The sequence below is a fragment of the Nasonia vitripennis genome, assembly GCF_009193385.2.
Source record: "Nasonia vitripennis strain AsymCx chromosome 2 unlocalized genomic scaffold, Nvit_psr_1.1 chr2_random0004, whole genome shotgun sequence".
Lineage (NCBI taxonomy): Eukaryota > Metazoa > Arthropoda > Insecta > Hymenoptera > Pteromalidae > Nasonia > Nasonia vitripennis.
In genome coordinates this window covers 2422412-2435892 of record NW_022279610.1, presented here as the reverse complement: position 1 = coordinate 2435892, position 13481 = coordinate 2422412, and the positions used below count along the sequence as shown (strand labels likewise).

At 36.3% G+C, this 13481-nt stretch overlaps 1 protein-coding gene across 19 annotated transcripts in view; it reads right to left on the bottom strand.

Moving 5' to 3' along the window:
- LOC107981865 (ubiquitin-protein ligase E3B) overlaps positions 1-13481 on the bottom strand; it is a 583577-nt gene that overhangs the window by 436261 nt on the left and 133835 nt on the right. The window lies entirely within an intron of this gene.

Sequence of the window (13481 nt, the reverse complement as noted above, 5' to 3'; positions counted from 1 at the left end):
GACCTTAAGTCAAACAAAATATATTGAATCTTTGGCTGCTAAATCCAATGGAGACTAATCTAAAATTAGATCAAGCTAGTCAAATAGACGAACGAATAAAGTACAGAAACTTGATAGGAGAACTGCTATATATAAGCTCAGGTACAAGGCCAGATATATCCTACAGCGTAAATTATTTAAGTCGATATCAAAGTTGCTACGATCAAACTCACTATAAGTATGCGATGCGAATCTTAAAATATTTGTACAAGACTAAAGACTTGAAACTAACATATTGTGACAATGTAAATAGCGAAATACTAGATTGTATGGTAGATTCCGATTTCGCAGGTGATAATGTAGATAGAAAATCCACAACCGGATACGTAATTAAATTACACGGAAATGTTATTTTTTTGGAAAACACAAACAAAGTGCGGTAACAAAATGTTCAACTTTTGCAGAATATGTAGCTTTGTCAGAGGCAGTCTCCGAAATATTGTTTGTAAGAAATTTATTGAGCGAATCACTTGATGTAAATTTAAGTGAACCAACAACTATTTACGAAGACAATTCAGGAGCAATTGCAATCGCGAAATTCGGAAACTTTACTCCAAATTCAAAGCACATTGAAGTGCAATATCATTATATAAATGAAAGCTACGAAAAGGGCGAAATAGATATTGTAAACGTTGACTCGCAATGTAATTTAGCAGACATCTTCACAAAGAGTCTGGATAAAACAAAGTTCCTAAACAATAGAAAAGGTTTAAGTTTAATCTAAAGCGTTTATATAAATGTTCAAAGTAATAATCGTCAAGTTCAATTGTAAAACTCAAGTTCACTTGAAATGATCTTAATTCAATTAATGTAAAATGCGATGACAAATTGTATGCAAAATTGAAAACTCAAATGTATCGAATTATAATGTAAAAATATCACGACTGTAAAATTCAGGAGGCATGTTGTAATATGTGAATGTATACAGTCGTAATAATTAAAATGGTACTCGTCGGGCAATCTATTGGTTTGCGACGATTTCGTGCACTCAGACAAGCTCACGCGAGAGCAAGCGTATCGCGCATGCCTCGCGACTATACTCTAAACGCCTATACTACACTGTACACTCTCGTTCGTAGAGTCAGACTATACCGCACTGTACTACATATTCTCTCTCTCTCTCTCTCTCTCTCTCTCTCTCTCTCTCTCTCTCTCTCTCTCTCTCTCTCTCTCTCGACTACAGGACTCCGATGTGAGCGGACGCACTGCCGACTAGGCTATATTGCCACTACTATTATAAATATATTAGATTATTAATTAACCTCACAGTGTTACTATTTATCCACACACTCCAACAATTACCTTGACTCATTTTTATAAATGCACAATCATGCGCGCCCCTTATACTTTTTAGTGTGTTAGAAGTTCAATTCAAGTGTTTTTGGAAAATGTCCGTATGGATGTGTGTGTATGTGTGTGTATATGTATACCGTAATATTTCTGGAACTACTTTGTCAATATCAATAAAATTTGACATGCATATATATTTTTGGATTCTGAATTCGGGAAAAACAGTTATTTTTTAATTTCTTAACTATATTTTTTTTATGTCCATTTTTTTATTTTTAAAAAACACTATTTTGTATTTTTTTGAATCATCCCATTGTTAATTCAGCTATAATGAAAGAGAATAAATTTACCTACTTTTCCTCGTTTGGTGCTCGGGATTGACCGCATTGTTCGGCAGATAAAATGAAAAAGGCGATTCTTTTTTTATATTCATATCTCTGAAACTAAACGTCATAACCTCGCGAGAAAATTATGTCAATCGGTCACCTGTCAAACTATACCCCATTAATATTTCAAGTGATTTGATTACTTATTTTTTCAGTAATAAATCGAAAACTGAAAAAAGAGTTTTTTTGTGCCTCCATTACGGACGCAAAAAGGCCTTACTACACTTGAGATTTCGGGAAAAAGTAGATATTTTATGTATTTTGGCTAAGTTTATTGCACAGCTTTCAAACCCCTATGGTTCGTAAGATATCAAGGTTTCAATTTTTTTTGAAAATTTTTTGATTTCTTATATCTCTAAAACAATGTAGTCAAATGCTTCAAAATTATTTGGTGATTCACTATAAAAAAAGCTATCTGCTGTTAAAATTTTAAACGATTCCATCAAGCGGTTTTCAACTAAAAAGCTAAAATGTAAAAGTCGTTTCTTGAAAATTGCGCGAGCGACCTATCTAATGAATAACCTTCTGTTTTGATGGTTAGGTTGGTTAGGAACACATGTAAACATGCGTGAATTACTGTGAAAAAATTGACGACAGTGTTTGTATTCTATAATAAGAAAACAGAGGGGTCTGCAAACTTTTGGACAATGAACTATCCAAAACTTTTATTAAATTGTATATCAAAAATCGCCTCATACATTAGCAAGCAGATATATAGGGGACGTTTCACGTCAACCGGACCATCAGTGCACCCAAAATTTGGGTTAACCTAACAAGACGTTTGAGGTCTCAAAATGATCGTCTGGTCAAGGGCCTTTGAAAAAGTTCTGGCCTTTTCCAATAATAATAGTATAAATTTTTCTTAATTCTTGAATAAGTTTATATCTATCAGAACTATTAGGATACTACTTTTCCATTAACGTTTTCCTCCCTTTTCAAATGAAAATTGTTTTTCTGACTTGAGTTGCATAATTGGATCTTTTTTTGAATCTTCCATTGAAACATCTCTACAACAGTATTGTTTTATTGGAATCGCGGCTACGGAAAAAATGGTGCTCGTGAGGTTTACAAATTGCCGAAATTTTGTCAGTCATATCCTTGTATTGTTTGCATTATTCGTTTTCAGAATAACTGAGACATCTTTCCATTCGTCGATGTCAACTGTGAGTGATCACCTGCCGACAATTCTTTTCAGGATAGTTGGTGAGTTCTTTCATTCGAGGCCGTCAATTGTGAGTGAACATCTGCCGGCAGTCCTTTTCAGGATAGTTGGTGAGTTCTTTCATTCGAGGCCGTCAATTGTGAGTGAACATCTGGCGACAGTCCTTTTCAGGATAGTTGGTGAGTTCTTTCATTCGAGGCCGTCAATAGTGAGTGAACATCTGCCGACAGTCCTTTTCAGGATAGTTGATGAGTTCTTTCTTTCGAGGTCATTTCATTTGTGATTGTCAATGTGCAGGTGGTATATTATTTTCTTTTTCACAAATCATAAGATTTGCATCTTCGTCATGTCTTCTAAAAAATCTCAACATACTGATAGGTGCTGTAATCCTTATGCGAATTTGGGTAATCCACATCACAAGGGGAAAGATTTGAGAATGGTTTCTGAGTATCTGAGAAGCAAGTTTCCTTATTTGTTTGATAGTGATCGAATATGTTGGAACTGCAGGCACGAAAAATACAGCTGTTCAAACAATAGTATTGAGATATCTCTCAGTAATGCGTGTGATACAGATTCTGTTCATTGTGATTCATTCGACCAAAGGAACGTTTCATTATCTGCAGCTGATGAACAGAATTTATCATCGCAAAGTAATACATCAGTAGTAGAAGTTACTTATAACGATGTTCGATCCGAAAGAGAAATGCAATTGGAAGATATGTTGACTAAATTGAAGGAAAAATTTTCTTCATTACAAATAACGGACCCTTTAAGGAAACGTATTCTCACTATTGCACCAGAAGTATGGAGTGTCAATAAAATTGCAAAAGAATTCAATTGTAGTAGACGACTAGCTAAACAATCAAAGAAACTTAGAGCTTCAGGAGGTATATTGGCAAATACTACAGCAAAAGCTGGAAAGCCATTGCCTGATGAGACTGTACGAAAAGTCAAAGATTTTTATATGAATGATATCAATAGTAGAGTTATGTCTGGCAAAAAAGATGTTGTTTCTGTTAAATCAGGAGAAGATCGTTGTTTAGAACAAAAACGTCTTCTTCTTTTAGATTTAAGAGAACTTCATAAATTGTACAAAGAAAGCGAACCTAAATTTCTTGTTAGTTTCAGTAAATTTGCACAATTGCGTCCGAAACAATGCGTTCTTGCAGGTTCTTCTGGCACTCATTCTGTCTGTGTGTGTACAATTCATCAGAATGTAAAGTTGATGCTCGATGCTATAAATATCAAGAAGCTTACGGAACATTCTGCGAAATTACTAAAAGATTATAAAGACTGCTTGAAGCAAATAACGTGTGAAAATTCTAAAACGAATTGTTTACTAGGTGAATGTAATCTATGTTCGAACACAGTAGACTTGTCTCGATTCTTACATCAATTATTAGATAGTAAAGGCATCGATAAAGTCCAATACAGTACCTGGGTTACAACTGACAGGTCAACTCTACAAACTCAACTCTTCATCGCACAATTTCGTTGAAGAGTTATGCGATAGATTAACAACTCTAAAGCCTCATTCTTTTATTTCTAAGCAACTATCACAGTTTTTCGAAGAAAAGAAAAATAATTTATGCATCGGTGAGATACTAGCTGTCTTCGACTTTTCTGAAAACTATAAATTTATTGTTCAAGATGCATCTCAGGCATTTCATTTTAATAATAAACAATGCACCCTTTTTCCTGTAGTATGCTACTATAAAGAAAACCAAGAATTGAAGCATAAGAGTATCATATTTTTATCAGATAGTTTACAGCATGATACAGCAGCTGTATATACTGTGCAGATGAAGTTAATTCCCCATTTAAAAAAAGAACTCAGTGCAAAGAAAATCATTTACTTTAGCGATGGTGCAAAACAGCACTTTAAGAACAAATTTCAAATGATTAATTTGATACATCACGAGAGAGACTTTAGAATTAAGGCTGAGTGGCATATGCATGCAACTGCGCACGGTAAAGGCGCTTCAGACGGTATTGGAGCAACATTCAAAAGAGAAGCTTCGAGACAGTCTTTTGCGTAAATCAACTGAGCCTATTTTATCACCGCTTCAGCTCTTTCAATGGGGTAATCAATCCATGAAAAATATGATAATATTCTTTTATAGTAAACAAGAGCATACAAAATCGCAGAGATTTTTAAACGCAAGGTTCAAAAAAGCTCCTGCAGTACCTCAAATATCAAAACATCATTGTTTTATCGTGGAAAAAGGAAAGATTCTGTTATCAAAGAGATACTCTAATGCTTCAGATGGATTAAATCTTATTTATAAAACATGAAACTTTACGAATGAGGGATGAACGCATCAGCTCATAATATTTCTCCAATATAAAAATCCGCGATGTTCCAATTTTCACACTGCTTCACGGACTTTAAGCGAACTCGCATCAGTAAGACCCATATAACCTCGATATTGCTATCTCGAATGAAATAACTCTAACACCGAATTTATGACTTAAAAAAAACGTCCCTGATAAGTGATTTCAAGACGTTTTCAGAATCGTTATGGAAATTACATTACTATTACTGACCATGAGTGCATACACCATGCCCCTTTTAATTTGCAAGGGCCTAATTTTGTAATATTGACATTAAAATAGAAATTGCCGAACTCACAAACCCCTCAGCATCAATTTTTGAGCCAGTCAAACGATTGTTCACCATTTTGTATTGCAAGGGCCTATGCGGCCGCCATATTGGATCCACCATATCCGTCCGCCATTTTAAATTTTACATTTTGACATCAGAATTGTAATTATGAACTCCAAAAATCCCTGAGTATCAAATTTAGAGCCAGTCAAAAGGTTATCTTCTATTTTCAATTGCAAGAGCCTATACGGCTGACATATTGGATCCGCCATCTTGAATTTCATCATTTTTAGACTTGATCCATATTTTATGTCATTAATTACTTTTGCATAAACATTTTTAGCCTGATGCGCTCATTCATTTTGAATAATTTCTGTAATGAAGCTAAAGTCCTACATCAAGCCGTTGAATTAAGCCGCCATATCGTGTCAGCCATTTTGAAAATCGAAAAACGCCACTCGGCTCCAAAAACTAGACGAAAAAACACAAATTTTGAATCCTCGATTGACTCTTAAAAGTTTAAACAATTCTGGAGAGCAGGGGGTGTCCGGTTGACAAATAATGCCTCATATATATATACATACACATAACTTTCCATTATATGTTTTTCTGCTTAGTATTAACAAAACTGTGAGATTTTTTTTAAAAGCACTGGATTAATAATTACTCCCGTTCTTTCAATCCTCATTCTAAAACGTTCACGATCACATGCAACCTGCATCCATTCACCACGTCGAGCACTCTGATATGCAAACGTCCATGTACACATATTATGAATCAAAACTTTATCACTAAAACGTAGATTCTTATTTTGTTTGCTTGAGTTATTATCAGCACTCGATAACCTGAAATTAATTTATACTAACTTAAATTTTCTCATAATATTTCTAATAACATGATGTATCATTATTGATTTTGTAAAGGTTTATACTCACTTTATTCTATAATGTCCCCAAGCCAGTGTTTCATTGCTGTCTGGTATCAGGAATCTTTTATCATCGTACGGACTTAGTGCAATTTTTTCTTGCTGTATGGTTTCAACATTGTGTAATTTTGATCTAATAACATATTGCTTTCTTTTCAAAATTCTTTGATTTTGCAAACAGTCTACATAGTCATCAAAACAAATAGTTTTTTTCACAACTGATGACTTTATGCCTTTGATTTTCTTTACAAAATCCATTATCAACACGTGTGCTGTATATTTTACTTCTCAATCCAATGAATTCAGTAAGTATATTTCCATTGCATTCATCTTTCATTAGTCCTACAACTTTCTTATTCATACGTGGCATTCCAAAAACATTGTTTTCAGGATAATCTGATGTATCAAATCGTTCAATATTTGATTTAATATCTTCATACAAATCATTACAGGTTACTGCATAAATCAAACTATCAGTGTCTGTGTACAACAACTTACAATTATTTTCATACTTTTTAAACATGTAATCATAATGAAAGCCGTACATAACAGTCTTTGAAATATCCAATACTGACAAACCAATATATAAAGGTTTATTCACATATACACTAGTCTTTCTCATTTCTATAGCAACTAAATTTTCACTAAATATTGCACTGGTATGAAAATTTGGTTTTGAAATGAGAGCTTCCACGCCATATCGTCCTTCCCACTTTGTCATAAGTTTTACATCAACATGCTTACGTACATTCTCGATAGTCTTGCCGTAAACAGCATTATTCATTAGTTTAAAAAGATTTTTTTCAAACTCATTTTTTGCTTTAGCTCTCATAGAACTATTTAAATCTATGTAAGGCTTCAACCATTGAGATTGTTTAAACTTTAACACTCGATGAATTTTAACAAGCTCAAGTCCATTTGCTAAAGCCTGTTTTAAAGCTCGATAATGAATAACATAATTGTTTTTATTCATCAAAGTAGCTAATAGTTTTTCTTGCTTGGATCCAGGAGGTTTCGTATGCTCTGGGCAGAAAGGTAAATCATTATGTATACTGTGAATGTCCTTAGGATACTTAAGATCTACTTCCAAGATATATCCTTCAAGTGCATCATCGTCTATAGTTTGAACGTTTATATTTGTAAAATCTTGAATCCATTCAAATGCATCATATGGTAGAGATTGTGTCATTGCATAACCATAAAGATTATTAGCATCTAAATATATGAGATATACATTATCTTGATCGCATTTATAATGCTCTTTCATATATTTATGATTAGCTTTAGCATATCTATGAGAACATTGACTTAATCCTCCTCTGATACCACGCTCAATAAAAAGTAACATATCAATATCCGTGATCAGTTTCAATTTAACACCAGTAATTTTAAGCAATACATCCCAGGTGAAGCCAGGTGTTGTATAATAATGTGCTGGATCAAGACCATATACAGTCAAACACTGATCACGAAAATTTTCAAAAACATCAGCTAATAGTAGTATGTCTGTGTTCATGTAAAGATCTGAATATTCTCCAAGAGTTGTTATTTCAAACTCTGTCCACACTTTCTGCGCATGAGCATAATCATCTTGCGATACTGTTGAATCTGTGAGTGAACTGAAAAACTTCTCTATAGCAGGCAGCTCAGTTTCATTTAGTTTTTCCATACAATTAATGTATTCGTAGGGAAAAACACCTTTTTTTGTCAAAAGTTGAAATTTCCTAGCCTCCAAATCTGAGAAAACAGATTTCAGTATTTTAAACTCGTTCAGAAAAGATGCTAATTGATCGAGAGATGATACCATAAAGCGGAATGAGTCGATGAAACGGAGCTTTATCACACTATTTTCAATATGCTTAGTAAAAGCAATATATTTTTCCTTTGTTAAGGGAAGAAGATCAACTTTGCCTGGAAAACAATTAGATATATCTTTGATTATAAAATGAGCATCATACCCACTTAAATTATGAAAAACCACTGGAATTATTCTTGAATCTTGATAGTTCAAACTACATCCAGCATGAGCAGATCCTCGATATTTTGACAGTGACAGTGATCATGAACTTTAATTCTACCATCTATCGATTTTTCACAAATATGACAGGTATCTGACTCGTTAAAAGATATTTGTTGCTCTAAACTAAAATTTTCCATTGGTATAGGATTTCCATATATATTATCTATTTGTTCAGCTATCAATTTCAATTCCTTAGCAAACCACAATGCTGGTTCTTCTCTTCGATAACTGCTAAATCGAGATAAAGAATCATCATAACTGCATTTCAAGAAATATCCAATACTAAACATATCATGTTTTTGATATGCTGTAGTATTCTTTGGTTCATCTTCTTCTTCATCATCTTCTGACTCATTAATCGGTATTAATAAACATTCACAATCTGCATAGATAACAAATGGTATTTCTTCTTTAAATCTATCATTTTTAAAGGTTATGATATCATTATCAGCTTTTGGTAATTTAACCTTGCAATCATTAATCAGCTTACATTGCTGCAGATGTGCTTCTAAATATTGTTGAGTAGAAAAAAAGTATAGACATCGGTCACATATGTGAATCTTCTTCTTTGTACGTGTCAGACTACTACTCACCAATCTTTATAGATTTTTAATGTAAACGTAATGATAATCGTTACAATTCATGTTACTATCATCATCACTATCATACATATCTTTTCCAGCTTCAATCAAAAGGAGATTAATATGATTTACTTTCTTTTCCAACGTAAGATGAAGTGGTACAACCTCTCGGCCATCTAAACCAAAAACATTCACTGAAATTTCATTATTTTACTTTTAGAATTTAGATACTTGTTTCAAAGCTACTGGAAATTCAATTCCTTTCATATTTAATTCTCCATCAAATCTTGGCGAGAAACTGGATGAAGCGCGGACAAAATTGCCCACTTAAAACATTGATTGTCTGTATTTTTAACATTTATACAAGCTTTTTTTCTTTAATAAATTTAGGTAATGGTTAAATTGTTCATATTTAGTTGAATCTTGATAATTGAATCTAATGTCCAGCCGGAATCCTTATCTTGAAATTCTTCAATCGCATTTAAAAGAGGTAGTTTAACGTTCTCAATAAACCACTGTTTTAATGAATTTGATAAGAAAATTTCTGCATTAGATGTACTAAAATTTTTCACCTCAATTATATCACCTTCAGCACTTAACTTTTTAAACTTACACGATAAAACAGTATTTATTTTTAAAGCGTTTCCACACTTTTTTAAAATGTTCTTTATACGTCTTGTAAAAAGCTGAGATGAGTCATCTAAAAATGCACTAATATCGATATTCTCAATATTAGCAATAACGCTTGTACGCATGCGATTTTTAAAAGCACTATCTAAATTAATCCATTTTATACGTTGACTCAAACTTTGTGTGAGTGTTCCACCTTTTTTAACTACTAAAGTATGAAGTTTCACACGAATACACTCCACTCTTGCTATAATGTGTAAAACACTTTGCTTTTGCTGCACTGTTAGACTGCTATTATTCAAGACTTTTCGCAAAGTTTTGAGAGCAAGCTTGTAATGTTTTTTCCATCGATCAAATACCTCTTTTGGATTATGAGACTTTAGAAGAATTGCATATACGCATGCGTCAAATCTAATTCCGTGTATTTTTTTCCGCCTTGTAATGCCTGAAATACGTCTTCGATGCGTGGCAGCGGACATTTATTAATAATCACGTACGGATTTATTGTTAAGTTAAAAGTTCCGCAAATTCTTATCCTGAATCGTTACGCAATTGCTGTACACTGCGACGCTGTGCCTCCCAACACAGGTGCGCAACACCTAGAGCCTCGCATGCACTAGGATTTTTCTAAACGTAGGATTTGACCGCGATCATCACGTTTGGGAGAACGCTAGGGAGAGGGGAAAATGATCACACACAATGGTTAAGTTTTATTGCACATGTATTTCGCCCAGCCCTTCCCTACAACACGGTGGCTGTAGTGCCTCCCGCGCACAGTTTAGCCACGCAGGGCTTACGCTGGGACGCTCAAACACGAGCCACGCTCGTGCAGCAGACGGCGGGCCACAGGCCCAGGTCCAGTCCGCTGACTCTCTCTCTCTCTCTCTCTCTCTCTCTCTCGCGTCTGCACGTTAGCCCCCAAGCCGTAGCCTGTAGTATCACGTGGTACGCGCTCGCGGCCTCGCTCGCACACGTACGCGCTCGACTCGGCTCTCGTCGGTCGCCGCGCGGCCAGTGTGATCTCTCTCTCTCTCTCTCTCTCTCTCTCTCTCTCTCTCTCTCTCTCGCGTGCGCTGGCCAGACGCCTCGCGCAGAAGACGTCTTGGTGTGCGCCCGCACTGCACACCAACACCCTGGTCTCTCGAGTTCTCTCTCTCTAGTGTGCCCGCACCACACTCGCCTCACTCTCGGATCTCTCTCTCTCTCTCTCTCTCTCTTTCTTTCTCTCTCTCTCTCTCTCTCTCTCTCTCTCTCTCTCTCTCTAATACTTTCTTACTCGCTCTCTCCCTGGTGGACGTCCGTCGGTGCTCCCGCCGGCGCCTCCCTGACTCTCGTGGACCTGATGACGGCTCGCTTCCTCGGCTCTCCCACGCCAAGGCTGCTGGTTGCTCTGGTCCTCCGGACGATGATGGCGGACTGGCTAGCTTCCTTCCTCTCGTGCGGATGGTTGCTGGCTCGTCCGGGCGTCGGCACTTGCTCGTGCCAACGCGCTGCACCTGTGACTCTCTCACACTCTCGCACACTCGCACAACCTCGGGAGACTCTCCCAATTCTCCTCGTAACAGAGGAGGCCACGTATCTCTCTCGCACGTCGACGTACTCCGTCGACAGTCGTGAGAGAACTCTCTGATTTCCCGCTCGTTCTCGCGCTCGTCGGGCCCGCGCAACTTCCTCGCGCCTGATTGGCTGGCAGTCCGCGTGGATAGCGAGTCGCACATCGGCGCCCGCTGATTGGCTCGCGACATGCGGAGGACCAATCAGCGCGCGCGCCGACGAGGCTCACTCTCGCGCTAACGTGGACGGTTAGCCGGCCCGTTCCTCGAACTCGAGGTCAGGCTGGCATCGACAACAACAATCCAACTCGCTTGTTTCTTCCGCGCACTCAGAGCTTAGCCGCATCGAACGAGATTCCTCGTATCGACGCGGCTGCGACGTTTGCAACGTCGCAACACTTTCTCTTGTTGCCGGACTCTCCGCTACTTCTGTTTTTTTCTCTCCCGCTCTTTCGTTCTCCACCAGTAATATGCGAAGTTGATCCAAATTTAGGTTGTCGCTGTAGTCAATACTACGCTTTTTTAGTTCTTCGATTGCTTGGTCTCTTCGTAAGTTATAAATCCAACCAACTGTTTTCCTATCTTCACTCATTCACTCCGATTGCAATCGCTTTACTTCGATACTGAGCACTCTTTCGTTTGCTCACTCTGCGAATGCCACTCACGTGCACGTTTACAAGTTACTGTTCACACGTGGCTAAACTTTCCAACTCCTTCTTGAAGTAGACGAAATCACGCACTTCCGTTTAATCCTCGTCGCCAGTGTTATATATTAAAAGGAGAAGGAAAGAGTAATTCGGTACACTTGATTAATAAGTATTGATGGTTTATTTGAATACACTATACATTAGGCGATGTACACAGTCTGGTGGTTCGAGAGCGTCTGAGGCTGTATCCTCTGTGTGACTGTATATATATGCTATATTATATATATATATATATATATATATATATATATATGTGTGTGTGTGCTATAGTAGGCTTCTGCCTTATCTATTGATCATATATCACATAAAAGACAACGTTTTTTTTTTTGACAACTTCTATTAAAAATCACTGATTAGCACACGAATGTAATAATATATAAAAATTACTTAGAAACAATTATGGAAAGTATCGTTTTTCTTAAAAGTAAAATCTCGGATACCAATATAGAAGTAAATAGTGTCGCGGGCGCCAAAGCTTCGTCTGCTTCTCAAACTCGCCTTCGTGGCGCTACCGCGCCACTTGATAATGACTTTAATATGAGAGTTAGTAATTGTGACAAAGAGTTTTAACCATAACCATAAAAATTGGAGATGGAAGATATTCCAACAAATTTTAAATTGACAATAATATAACTTTACTTCCAACAGAATTATTATCAACCAATGATATAATTATGGAAATTTATGGAGATTGCTTTGATAATAATACTGCCAATAAACTTTGCAAAGGAGTAATTTTAGTGCCAAAAAACGAAGATGATAATAAAGAGATGTTACCAATAGAATTTTTAAATTCACTTCCCTGGCGAAAAATATCACGTGAATAATCGTATGATTAATCGCGTGATCACTTGATTTCTCACGTGATATATCACGTAAATTATCACGTAATTATTTGGCGTGATTTATCACGTGATATATCACGTCAGTAATCTCTCGTAAAATTTAAATATTTCTTTATATTGAAATAAATTGTTTATTTTCTATCTGAATAATTATAAAATATTTGGTAATATTGATAATTTATATAAATAAATCGCAATAAAATAGAAAAAAAATATCCCTGATCAAGACTTGAACTCCTGTCCTCCACTTGACAATCCAATGTCTTACTACCTGAGCTATTTGTGCTGTTACAAGTTTCAAACACCTATGTTAAGTGACGAAGTTTCTGCATAAATATTCAGAAATATTAAATCAAATGAAACAAAGACAGTAGGAAAAATCCAGCAACTTCGACGCTTAACGGGCGCAAGAAGTAACCCTAAACCAAAAACAAACTTCTCCTCCCTCGGCTCAATGCGCGCGTGCATAGTCGACGCTGTAGTTTAGCCGTTGACCGTAGCTTAAGGCCCATAAGGCCTAATGAGTAAGAAAGAGAGCGCGGCTAGGCTGAAGTGCGAAGATAGGAGAAGTAAGTACCCTGCGTGGGAGAAAGCCTCGACTCTCTCTTTGTAGCATCACCTCCTCCGAATCTCCATTCCAGTGTGTGCGATCTAAAAGTAAGGACGCATTTTATTCTGAGTTATATTGAGAGTTGAATTTAAAGTTTCTTTTGAGTTGAGTACAGAGTGTAATGTCAA